We start from the raw sequence: 14,248 nt of genomic DNA on the forward strand, positions 1-14,248 counted from the left end.
CTGGTGTTGCCCTCAACTGAATAAAGCTGAGCTTCAACCTTCTGGCTCTCATTAAGTGTTTTTTAAAAAACAAAATGGTGGTTAGGGCCTACTAACGGCTTCTGCCCCTCCCTGGTGTTGCCCTCAACTGAATAAAGCTGAGCTTCTACCTTCCGGCTCTGATTAACTGCTGTTTTTAAACACATTGCTGGTTCCGGCCTACTAACGGTGTCTGCCCCTGCCTGGTGTTGCCCTCAACTGAATAAAGCTGAGCTTCAACCTTCTGGCTCTCATTAAGTGTTTTTTAAAAAACAAAATGGTGGTTAGGGCCTACTAACGGCTTCTGCCCCTCCCTGGTGTTGCCCTCAACTGAATAAAGCTGAGCTTCTACCTTCCGGCTCTGATTAACTGCTGTTTTTAAACACATTGCTGGTTCCGGCCTACTAACGGTGTCTGCCCCTGCCTGGTGTTGCCCTCAACTGAATAAAGCTGAGCTTCAACCTTCTGGCTCTCATTAAGTGTTTTTTAAAAAACAAAATGGTGGTTCCGGCCTACTAACGGTGTCTGCCCCTGCCTGGTGTTGCCCTCAACTGAATAAAGCTGAGCTTCAACCTTCTGGCTCTCATTAAGTGTTTTTTAAAAAACAAAATGGTGTTTAGGGCCTACTAACGGTGTCTGCCCCTCCCTGGTGTTGCCCTCAACTGAATAAAGCTGAGCTTCAACCTTCTGGCTCTCATTAAGTGTTTTTTAAAAAACAAAATGGTGGTTAGGGCCTACTAACGGTGTCTGCCCCTCCCTGGTGTTGTCCTCAACTGAACAAAGCTGAGCTTCCACATTCTGGCTTTCGGCCTATACTATCAGATATTAAACTGCATTTGGCCTACTAGTGTGGTTAGGCCCTTGAAACAGTGTCTGCTGCTCTTGGGTTTGCTACTCCACTGAACAAAGCAATGCCGCCTGTTTAGTCCTGTTACCAATTTTGATCTGCATTTAGCCTACTTTATTCTTTGGCCCTATATCTGTTTCCTCATCATCCTGCCCATTGCCCAGCCACTGCTAGATGAGTCTGCTGGTACATTGACCTAGACCACTACATTCCCCTTGTACTCTACACAGCCAGAATCTGACCCTGCTGAAAGTAAGGTTCCCCTTCCCGCATATTATACCACCTTACACAGGGACAAAGAGGAAGGTGCAGATGAAAGTGCAGGTTCCTTCATCAGGTGGGGGGGCATACTCGTTGGCGACGTCACTGGCACAGGGCCACTCAGAGTACGCAAAAGTGTCGCTGCTGGTGGGAGGCGCCCCCGCCATGCAAACACACCGCCGTACTTTGAGGGGCCCTGTGCCAGTGCCAATGCGAACGAGTGGGCCCCCCCTGCTTGCTCAGGATCACAGCACTTGCAACGTTGAAATACTTACCTCTCCCTGCTCCACCGCCATGACGTAGTCCATGTTTCCTGGGCCCACTAAAACCTTGAACCAGCCCTACCCCCACAACTTTTGCCAAATGACCCCCAATTTCCAGTGCCCAACTATTATTATAAAGTTAATTAAGATTGACAAGCTTCAGAAAACAAGAATGGATGTTTTTGGCAGTAAAATGTGCACTGTAGGTGTTTTCCTGGCCTCCACTCACTGCCGGCTATGCTTCCCCATTGACTTGCATTGGGTTTCGTGTTTCGGTCGATCCCCGACTTTTAGCGATAATCGGCCGACTTCACTCGACTCGACTCTGGACTAAATCGGGTTTCACAAAACCAGACTCGATCTTAAAAAAATGAAAGTCGCTCAACCCTATTTATAAGCCAAAACCAGGAGTGGAACAATAATCTAATATATAAAGCTGAATGTGTGTATGTGTGTATGTCCGGGATTGGCATCTGAACCGTCGCGGCTACAGCCACAAAATTTTGCACAGTCACACGTCTGGACCCCAAGAGCGTCATAGGCTATGTTGTGAGGTGAAATTTTAACCCCGCGCTTTCCAATTCACCAAACAATTTTGCCCCTATCTACATAATGGGGAAAAAGAGAAAGGAAAAGTGTTGGAGGCAAATTAACAGCTGCCAGATGTGAACAAGGGGGACTTAAAGAATGAGAGCGATGGCGCCAAAGAGTATATACTGTACAGTTGCTAAGGTGGGGCCCCGACATGGGATAATCACCACACCACCACGGGGATATGAACACACACACAAAATGCGCCACACACTACCACGTGCTCGAACACATATACCACCCTCAGCACACATTTCACCACACATACACCAACCTCGCCACATAAAAGTCGAAACACAAAAGTCGCCGCTCAAAACTCGCCACGCGCAAAACTCTCCACATGCAAAACTCGCCACACGTGCAAAACTCACCTTATGGAAAACTCGCCACACGCAAAACTTGCACACGCGGAAAAATTGCCACATGCACAAAAGTTGCAACACATGCAAAAGTTGCCTCACACAAAACTTGCACATACTCAAAAGGCACCACACATAAAACTCGCCACGCGCAAAACTCGCCATGCGCAAAACGTGCTGCACACAACTTGCTACACTAACCTGTCACATGCAACTCGACACACAAAAAGTTGCTACACGCATGTCGCCACACAAAACTCATCTCACAAAAGTCGCTACATGCATGTCACCACACGCAACTCAACACACACAACTTGACACACGAAACTCGCCCTAAAACACACACAAGTCTGGTATTATCCTTCAAAAATAAAAATCTGATTAATAAGCAGACAAACTACAAGAGCAACAAATGTACCATATAGGAATCCGGCAGCTGTCAGTCACATGACCTGTCTATTATGTGTATGTGGGAGCTAATATATACTGCCAGGGGGTGGACTTACTGTTGGCTGGGGATTTATCAGGCTGCCAATTTAGCTTACAAATACTGAGGTAAAAATACTGACCAAATAACGTGTGAACGAGGTCTAATACAGGAGGAGATGACACACAGGTATATACTATATACAGGAGGAGATGACACACAGATATATACTATATACAGGAGAGATGACACACAGGTATATACTATATAGAGGAGGAGATGACATACAGGTACATACTGCATACAGGAGGAGATGACATACAGGTATATACTATATACAGGAGGAGATGACATACAGGTATATACTATATACAGGAGCAGATTACCTACAGGTATATAGTATATACAGGAGGAGATGACATACAGGTATATGCTATGTATAGGAGGAGATGACATACAGGTATATGCTGTATACAGGAGGAGATGACACACAGATATATACTATATATAGGTGAGATGACACACAGGTATATACTATATACAGGAGGAGATTACATACAGGTATATACTATATATAGGAGGAGATGACATACAGGTATATACTATATACAGGGGAGATGACACACAGCAGGTATATACTATATACAGGGGAGATGACATACAGGTATATACTATATACAGGAGATGACATACAGGTGTATACTATATATAAGGGAGATGACAAACATGTATATACTGAGGTGAAAATGAGAGGTGTGAGGTGAAAATGAAAAGGTGTCAGTGCAAAATGAGAGGAGTGAGGGAAAATAGTGGAGTGATCGGAAAATGACAGATGTGAGGTCGAAATGACAAGTGTTAGGGGGGAATGAGAGGAGTGAGGGGGAAAATAAGAGGAGTGAGGGGGAAAATGAGAGGTGTGAGGGAGAAAATGAGAGATGTGAGGGGGAAAATGAAAGATGTGATGGGGAAAATGAGAGGCGTGATGGGAAAATAAGATAAGTGAGGTGCTATAACTAACCACAGATATTTACTATGCCCAGGCAACGCCGGGCTCTTCAGCTAGTAAAATATAAAAAGTATAATAGAAACAAGTCACCACTTCTGTATTTATCACCCACTCCTGGTTTTGGCTTACAGATACTGATGTAAAATACTGACCAAATACTCAACGTGTGAAATTTTCCTTAGGTGATGTCTCGCTAACTACACCCTCCCTAGCAAAATTAACTGTTCACTGGGAGTGTTGGAAACCAAATCCACAACAATCAATTAGACCACAATTTGCGTTGTTCTTCCTGTTTGCCTAGATACTCTTTAGGACCCCCATCTACTGGACATGGTTTAGTGTTTATCTTGGAAGGAGAGTCACGCCGTGTATAGCTAAAGAAGTTCAAATGTCTTCCAGTCATCAATAACTGAACTCTGTCACAAGAGTCAGTACTATATTTTTAAGCATCACATTTTAGCTGCTATGCAGAGAATTTTTCGAACATAGTTTCCTTGGCTGTTTCATCTTACAGTCAATTCTAGTGTCTAGACATGGGACAGACATGAGGTGCTCAGTCAATAATGTTGCTCACTGCAAGAGAACAAAACCTCTTTTCTGTGGCATGCACTGCTCAACTTCATTTCTTCTTAGGCCACCTACACATGTCCAGTACTTGGTCAGTATTTTACATCAGTATCTGTAAGCCAAAACCAGGAGTGAAATAATCAGAGGAAAAGCATAATAGAAACTCATCATTACTTCTGTATTTTTCACCCATTCCTGTTATTGATTTACCAATACTGAGGTATATGCAAATTGTCTCTACAGAGAGGAAGAGGACTAAAACTCTAGTGCCACCTAAAGGAAGTAGCAATCGACTCTCCAATGAGCCTTGTCACATGACTTAAGATAAAAGTCAAACCAAAATCTCAATTTGCAGACACTGTGTTTCAGAATACTGCCCCTCGTCAGTGCAAAGTGTGAGATGTGGTTTGGTTGGGTGAGCGGCGTCTGACCGGGATCCAATAGGTAATGTTTCTCCTTGCATAGAGTGACACATCAAGCATGCCGAGGTGAGGAGACTTTAGGTCACAATTCTCCTCTTGGAAATATGCAAATTGTCTCTTCAGAGAGGAAGAGGAGTAGAACTCTTGTGCCTATAGGAAGTAGCAATGCTAAAAGTCAATTCTATCTGCTTCAGTGAAAAAAAGGATGAGAAAAAAATTGGATGCAACTTGGGATGACATCTGAGAAGAAAAATTGTTTCGTTTCACATGGATGGCAATACTCACTTGGATGGTAAAACTCATACAGATGGCAATACTCACACGGATGGCAATGTTCACACTGATGTGTGGATGTGGCCTTGGCCTTAGTGGTATACGGATGTGTGCTGTTCAACCAATGTTATATTCTGTATTGCATCCAATTTTTAAGAATACCTTACCATTATTATCATAGGAACCTGTATTTGACCATGTACACTTTATACTGTAAGGGCTCGGTCACATGAGCGTATAACTCAGCTGCCATGTGCCTCTACAACAAGTTAAATGTCACTGTCAATCACTGTCAATAACTCCGGAAGAGCATAACAAACCCCACCCATTGGCACCCCTGTCACATGATCATAGGGCAACGAAGGGTTGGCATGACAGCCGGGGAACTGTAGAAGCCACCCATGTTTATCTTTGCAGACCTCCTATGAATGCCGGACCGGCAATATACAAGTGCGTCTCACTAAACTAGAATATCATCAAAAAGTTAATTTATTTCAGTTCTTCAATACAAAAAATGAAACTCATATATATTATATAGAGTCATTACAAACAGAGTGATCTATTTTAAGTGTTTATTTCTGTTTATGTTGATGATTATGACTTACAGCCAATGAAAACCCAAAAGTCATTATCTCAGAAAATTAGAATAAATTAAAGAAGTTGTCCACTACTATAACTTTTTTTTTTTTTATAAATCTTGCTATTATGTGCCACTGAAAACATCTACTGTGTTTATTTTACAATATTACCTTTTATCATGCTGTAGCAGCACATCTTTAGCGCTGGATCCAGCTCTCATGGGGTTAATCGACAACTTCCTTTCTCCTGACTTACTGTGTCCATGATGCATTGCACTCGCCTGTAACTCTGCACCTGGCACACCCACTCCAAAACACACCCCAACCCCTCCCTCCTCTCCCACCTCTATCTTCAAAAAGATTTGTGATGTCATTTCTGTCCAACCTCCTCTTTTACATTTGTCCAACCCACACTCCATTACACACAGATAGATAGATACATAGATACATAGATAGATAGATAGATAGATAGATAACAAATAGATAGATAGATGAATACATACAGATATCTATATATCTATGTCTATTTCCATGGATATGTCCATATCCATGTTTCTAAACCCCTTCAGCCCTGGAGCTTTTTTCGTTTATCGCTCCTCTTCTTTCCAGAGCCATAATTTTTCCGTCTACATGGCCATGTGAGGGCTTATCTTTTGCGGGACAAGTTCTACTTTTGAACGACACCGTTGGTTTTACCATGTAGTGTAACAGAAAATGTGAAAAAAATTCAAAGTGCAATGAAATTGTAAAAAAAGTGCAATCCCACACTTGTTTTTTGCTTGGCTTTTTTGCTAGGTTCACTAAATACTAAGGCTGTGTGGACACGTTGCGGATTTGATTCCAGATCCGCAGTGTTTTTTGCCACACAGAATTGCATCAAATCCACAGTGTAGTGCACAACCAATGTAAGTCTATGGGAGCCGCAGACTTGTTGTGCACATGCTGTGGAAAAAGCCGCATCGAAACGCAGCTTTTTTTTTCGCAGCATGTCACTTTTTTTGTGCGGAACTGCAGCGTTTCTGCACCTTTAGACTTTCATTGATTCGGGCACATCCGCAGCAAAACCGCAGATGTAAAAAAGATCTGTAGTTTTGCTGTGGATGTGGGTCCGAGAAACGCTGCAGTTTGGGAGGAGGGAAGTGTGTGGGCGGTGACTGTGTGCGTGTATGTGTGTGCTGGGACTGCGGGCTGTTCGGATGTGTGCGGGGCTGTTCGGATATGTGCGGGGCTGTTTGGGTGTGCGCGGGGCTTTTCGGGTGGGTGCCTGGCTGTTCGGGTGTGTGCAGGGCTTTTCGGGTGGGTGCCTGGCTGTTCGGGAGTGTGCGGGACTGTTCGGATGTGTGCGGGACTCTTCGGGTGTGCGCGGGACTGTTTGGGTGTGTGCGGGACTGTTTGGGTGTGCGCGGGGCTGTTCAGGTGTGTGCGGGGCTTTTAGGGTGGGTGCCTGGCTTTTCGGGTGTGTGCGGGGCTGTGCGGGGGGTCTTTTGGGGTGTGTGTGCAGGCATCATCCGATGGGACTACAAGTACGCAGCATCCAATCTGCAGCTAATTCGGATGTAATCTGGACAGTGGACACACACCCTACGCTATCCATACATCTATCAATAGATATATCTATCCAGATATATCTATAGATAGATATATGAATAGATAGATGTATGCATCTATAGATCTATCTATATCTAGATCTGTCTATCCATTTCATCTATCATCTATCTGTCTATCTGTGTGTGTAATGGAGTGTGGGTTGGACAAATGTAAAAGAGGAGATTAGACAATAATTACATCACAAATCTTTTTTTTTTGTTCAATAATACATCATTATTTAGCTTTCAAAAACGCACCAAAACGCATAAAAACCATGCAAAAAACGCACCAAGAGCGAATTAAAAAATGCATCAAAACCGTGCATAAAAAAGCATCAAAACTGCAATAAAAACTGCATCAAAACCGCACCAAAATTGCATCAACACTGCACCAAAACCGCACCAAAAACTGCATCAAAACTGCACCAAAAACTGCATCAAAACTGCACAAAAAACGGACCAAAAACTGCATCAAAACCGCACCAAAAACTCCACCAAAACCGCACCAAGAACTGCATCAAAACCGCACCGAAAACTGCATTAAAACTGCACCAAAAACTGCAAAACAGCACCAAAAACTGCATCAAAACCGCACCAAAACTGCACCAGGTTTTGATGCAGTTTTTGGTGCAGTTTTGATGCTGTTTTTGGTGCGGTTTTTTTTCACGGTTTTGATGCAGTTTTTGGAAATAAATAAACAGAAAATGTGCATGATTTGAAAGGAAACATGCATGAAAAAACAGGTTCCAAGGCCGGATTCATCATTTCACATCTCAGTTTCATACGTTTTTTGCCGGATCCGTTGCTGTGCGTTTTTTCGCCGGACAGAAAAAACGTTCCTCTGTATGTGTTTTCCCATCCGGCAGAAACAGCTTTTTTGACGAATCCGGCAAAAAACGGATGAAACGTGTGGTCATCAGGCGCAATCCGGCGCTAATACAACTATATGAGAAAAAAACGGCAAAATCCTGATGTGTGAAAGCAGCCAAATATATGGATAGGTACATCTATGTATCTATAGATATATCTATCTATAAATATATCTATAGATAGATATATCCATAGCTATATAATAGAAAGGCCAATGTTTCTAAGGCTACTTTCACACTAGCGTCGTGCACTGCACGTCGCAATGCGTCGTTGTGGAGAAAAAAACGCATCCTGCAAAGTTGCACAAAAAAAGTTACATGTAACTTTTTTTTGTGCGTCTAGTCCGCCATTTTCGACTGCGCATGCGCGGCCAAAACGCCGCCCCCTCCTCCCTGGACCTTGCAATGGGGCAGCGGAAGCGTCTTAAGACTGCTTCCACTGCCCACGTCAGGCATTTTTGTCACAGTATGCGTCGGTACGTCGGGCCGACGCAGTGCGACTGCCCCATACCGATGCTAGTGTGAAAGCAGCCTAAGGCTACTTTCACACTAGCGTCGGCCCGACGTACCGACGCATACTGTGCAAGCGCCGCACAACGGGGGCAGCGGATGCTGTTTTTCCACGCATCCGCTGCCCCATTGTGAGGTGCGGTGAGGTGGGGGCGGAGTTCCGGCCTCGCATGCGCGGTCGGAAATGGGGGACCGTCGGCACAAAAAAAGTTACATGTAACGTTTTTTGCGGCCGGCGGTCCGCCACAACACGACGCAACCGTGTTAGTCTATGGGGAAAAAACGCATCCTCCAGACGACTTTGCAGGATGTGTTTTTTCGCCAAAACGACGCATTGCGACGTTTGCAAAAAAAACGCTAGTGTGAAAGTAGCCTAAGGCTACTTTCACACTTGCGTTTTTAGCAATCCGTCTTTTTGGGAAAAAAACGGATCCTGCAAATGTGCTCGCAGGATGCATTTTTTACCCATAGACTTGTATTAGTGACGGATCGCGATGGATGGCCACACGTCGTGTCCGTCATGCAACGGATGCATCGTGTTTTGGCGGACCGTTGGCACGAAAAACGTTCAAGTGAACGTTTTTTTGTCCGTCGCGTCCGCCATTTTGTACCGCGCATGCGCGGCCAAAACTACGCCCCCTCCTCCCCGGACTTCAGAATGGGCAGCGGATGCGTTGAAAAACTGCATCCGCTGCCCACGACGTGCACAAATTTCACAACATGCGTCGGTACGTCAGCCCGACGCATAGCGACGGACCTGTACCGACGCAAGGGTGAAATAGGCCTTTATGAGCGTTTAATTTAATAAAAAAACGGAAAAAACGGCGTGGGCTCCCGCACAATTTTCTGCACCAGAGGGGGAAAGCTGACGGCCGGGGGCCAATATTTGTAGCCTGCTATGAATATCAGCCCGCAGCTGTCTGCATAGCCTTTACTGGCTATTAAAATAGGGGGACCCCCCAAAAAAATTACGTGGGGTCCTCCTATATTTTATAGCCAGAAAGGCTATGCAGGCAGCTGCGGGCTGATATTCATAGCCTAGAGAGGGGCCATGGATATTGGTCCCCCCCGGCTACAAATACCAGTCCGCAGCCGCCCCGAAAATGGCGCATCTGTAAGATGCGCCAATTCCAGCACTTAGCCCCTCTCTTCCCACTCCCGTGTAGCGGTGGGATATGGGGTAATAAGGGGTTAATGTCACCTTGCTATTGTAAGGTGACATTAATCCGGGTTAATAACGGAGAGGCGTCAATAAGACGCCTATCCATTAGTAATCCAATACTAATAAAGGGTTAATAAAACACACACACATTAGGAAAAAAGTATTTTAATATTCTTCATTTAACCATACTTACCATACTTCAGCGCCTGCAAAAAACATAAAATAATAAACCGTATACTACCTGTCCGCCGTAGTCCAATTAATAATGAGTGTCCCACGATGATCTCCCCTATAGAACATTGACATCGGGTGATGTCACTGCTCTATAGGACCCTCAGTGACACACTGACAGGAGACAATGGCTCCTGCAGTGCAGCACTGAGAGCACTGAGTGATGCAGTGCATCACTTAGGACAAAGGCTCACTTTATGGCAATTGCTGCCTGGGAAAATTTCTCAACAGCAATGGTATAAAGTGAGACTAGGGACTATTTTCTCACAAAGGCGTAGGAATACATTGGGAGGAATACATTGTGGAAGGATACCTTCCATCATTGTATTCCTGGAGCCCCTGGAGAGCGGTCGCATCAGCAGATGCTCCTGCTCTCCACGGGAGATCGTCGAGGGACACTCGTTTTAATTGGATTTCTGCGGATCAGGGAGTATATTGGTTGTTTATTATTTTAATATTTTTTACAGATGACAATGGCTTCGGGGATCAAGGTGACAAGTGATGGTGAGTATGTACTCTATGTTATATGTACTGTATGTATGTTGTATGTATGTACGTACTGTATGTGGCATGTTGCATGTCACATGTTGCATGTCGTCGCATGTCATTGCATGTCGTATGTTGCATGTCATCGCATGGTGCATGTCGCATGTCGTCACATGGTGCATGTCGTCGCATGGTGCATGTCGTCGCATGGTGCATGTCGTCGCATGGTGCATGTAGTCGCATGGTGCATGTCGTCGCATGGTGCATGTCATAGGTTGCATGTTGCATGTCGTTGCATGGTGCATGTCGCATGTCGTCGCATGGTGCATGTCGCATGTCGTCGCATGGTGCTTATCGGCGCATGGTGCATGTCGTATGTTGCATGTTGTCGCATGGTGCATGTCGTCGCATGGTGCATGTCCATGGTGTCGCATGGTGCATGTCGTCGCATGGTGCATGTCGCATGTTGCATGTCGTCGCATGGTGCATGTCGTATGTTGCACGTTGTCGCATGTCACATGTTGCATGTCGTCGCATGCTGCATGTCATCGTATGGTGCATGTCACATGGTGCATGTCGTCGCATGGTGCATGTCGTCGCATGGTGCATGGCGCATGTCGTCGCATGGTAATGTCGCATGGTGCATGTCGTCGCATGGTGCATGTTGTATGTTGCATGTTGTCGCATGTCACATGTTGCATGTCGTCGCATGGTGCATGTCACATGGTGCATTTCGTCGCATGGTGCATGGTGCATGTCGCATGGTGCATGTCGTCGCATGGTGCATGTCGTATGTTGCATGTTGTCGCATGTCGGCGCATGCTGCATGTCATCGCATATTGCATGGTGCATGTCGCATGTCATTGCATGTCGTATGTTGCATGTTGTCACATGTCGCATGTTGTTACATGTCACATGGTGTGTGTTGTATGTATGTATGTATGTACTGTATATGTGTATTTTTTTTTTACATTCAACACATTAGCCGGATGATGGGTGTTATGGACCTGGTGGTTAGGAGCACCCCGGAATGACCTGATGAGTAAACTCAAAAATCGGAACTAGCTCTGGGAAGTGGGAACTCTGCTGACCGCAAACCCTACTCCTATCACACACACTAGAAAGAGCCATGGAGCGTACCTAACTCTCCCTAGACGCCTCTTCACAGCCTAAGAGCTAACTACCCCTAAAGATAGAAATAGAAGCCTAACCTTGCCTCAGAGAAATTCCCCAAAGGTAAAGGCAGCTCCCCACATATATTGACTGTGAGTTAAGAGGAAAGTCACAAACACAGGAATGAAACAGGTTTTAGCAAAGGAGGCCAGACTTCACTAAATAGTCAGAGGATAGAAAAGGGAACTATGCGGTCAGCACAAAAGACTACAAAAAACCACGCAGAGTAAGCAAAAAGACTCCCCACACCGACTCACGGTGTGGAGGTGCCACTCTGCACCCCCAGAGCTTCCAGCTAGCAAGGGAATATCATGATAGCAAGCTGGACTAGAAATTAGCAGTACTAAGAAATATATTCAGGAAGCAGTAACAACAAATGAACTAGCAAAGACTTAGCTTCTGCTGGAGTAGACAGGTCCTCAGAGAAGTCCAAGAGAGATCTGAACCAATACTGAAACATTGACAGCTGGCATGAAGTAACGATCTGAGTGGAGTTAAATAGGGAAGCCAGCAAGCAATAAACGAGAGCAGCTGACAAAGCCAACCTCAGTGACCAGCAGTTCCGCTCAAAGCCACCAGAGGGAGTCCAAGAGCAGAACTAACCAAAGTACCATTCATGACCACAGGAGGGAGTCCGAGAATGGAATTCACAACAGATGGGACTACTACTGTCCCATCATTGGCTAATGTGTCACTCACTGTCACTGTAGCAGGCAGAGCCCGATGGGACCTGTAGTCCCATCGGACGGTGCCTGTACACAGAGAGACTCACACACACACCCCAAAGACCACCCCCCCCCCGCAGCAGACCCAGCACATACCGGCACCGACCCACAGAGCCCCAGCACCGGCCCCCACATACCGGCGCCGGCACGCACATACTGGCGCCGGCACGCAGACCCCCGGCGCCCGCACATACCAGCCTAGCCCCGCCCGCCCCCAGCACAGCCCCGCAGGCAGCCACCAGCCCCGCCCACAGCCCAGGCACTCTTGATGAGTGACTGCTGACTGTGAGGCTGGCTCACGCCTGCTGCTGACGTCACGTCAATTTCCAGAGTCTGGAAATTGACGTGACGTCGGCGGAAATAAGCGGTGGCTGCAGCCTGGGGTCACGTGACCTGGACTCAGCCGCCGAAATAGCGTCGCTCACAGGTGAAAACGGCAACGGAAGGTATTTGCACAATTCATTAGGGGACCCGGGGGGATACATTGGGGGGTTAATTGAAAGTAGTGGACAACCCCTTTAACAAAAAACAGCTGCAAAGGCTTCCTAAGTGTTTAAAAAGGTCCCTTAGTCTGTTTCGGTAGGTTCCACAATCAGACTACTGACTTGACAGATGTCCAAAAGGCAGTCATTAACACACTCCTCAAGGAGGGTAAGCCACAAAAGATCATTGCTAAAGAAGCTGGCCATTCACAGAGTGCTGTATCCAAGCATATTAATGGAAAGTTGAGTAGACGGAAAAAGTGTGGTAGAAAAAGGTGCACAAGCAACTGGGATAACTGCAGCCTTGAAAGAAATGTTAAGAAAAGGCAATTCAAAAAGTTGGGTGAGATTCACAAGGAGTGGACTGCTGCTGGAGTCATTGCTTCAAGAGCCAAGACACACAGATGTATCCAGGACATGGGCTACAAGTGTCGTATTCCTTGTGTCAAGCCACTCATGACCAATAGATAACACCAGAAGTGTCTTACCTGGGCCATGGAGAAAAAGAACTGGGCTATTGCTCAGTGGTCCAAGACATTGTTTTCAGATGAGGGTAAATTTTGCATTTCATTTGGAGGTCACAGAGTCTGGAAGAAGAGTAAAGAGGCCACAATCCAAGCTGCTTGAGGTCTAGTGTGAAGTTTCCACATTCAGTGATGGTTTGGGGAGTCATGTCATCTGCTGGTGTAGGTTTACTGTGTTTTATCAAGACCAAAGTCAGCCCTGCCATCTACCAGGAAATATTAGAGCACTTCATGCTGCCAAAAGTACCAATACCTGGTTTAAAAACAACAGTATTACTGTGCTTGATTGGCCAGAAAACTCACCTGACCTTAACCCAATAGATAATCTGACACCTCACCCAACAATGCAGACAAGCTGAAGGCTGCTATCAAAGCAACCTGGGCTTCCATAATACCTCAGCAGTGCCACAGGCTGATCGCCTCCATGCCACGCCGCATTGATGCAGTAATTAATACAAAAGGAGCCCCGACCAAGTAATGAGTGCATTTACTGAGCGTACATTTCGGTAGGCCAACATTTCGGATTGGTGTTATAAAGTATTCTAATTTTACTGAGTTAATGACTTTTGGATTTTCATTGGCTGTAAGCTAAAATCATCAACATAAACAGAAATAAACACTTGGAATAGATCACTCTGTTTGTAATGACTCTATATAATATATGAGTTTCACTTCTTGTATTGAAGAACTTAAATAAATTAACTTTTTGATGATATTCTAATTTAGTGAGAAGCACTTGTATATATAAGTTCAGATCACTCCCCTTTTGCCCCATTCAAAATAAAACAATAAAATATATACATTTTGTATCGCTGGGTTCAGAAATGTCAGATCTATCAAAATATGAAGTAAATTAATCCGATCAGTAAACGGCATAATGAGAAAAAA

At 45.2% G+C, this 14,248-nt stretch overlaps 1 protein-coding gene across 2 annotated transcripts in view; it reads right to left on the minus strand.

Annotated features, from left to right (window-relative positions):
• COLQ (collagen like tail subunit of asymmetric acetylcholinesterase) overlaps nucleotides 1–14,248 on the minus strand; it is a 180,888-nt gene that overhangs the window by 110,811 nt on the left and 55,829 nt on the right. The gene's annotated exons all lie outside the window — the stretch shown is intronic.

Source organism: Ranitomeya variabilis, chromosome 6, assembly GCF_051348905.1.
Source record: "Ranitomeya variabilis isolate aRanVar5 chromosome 6, aRanVar5.hap1, whole genome shotgun sequence".
Lineage (NCBI taxonomy): Eukaryota > Metazoa > Chordata > Amphibia > Anura > Dendrobatidae > Ranitomeya > Ranitomeya variabilis.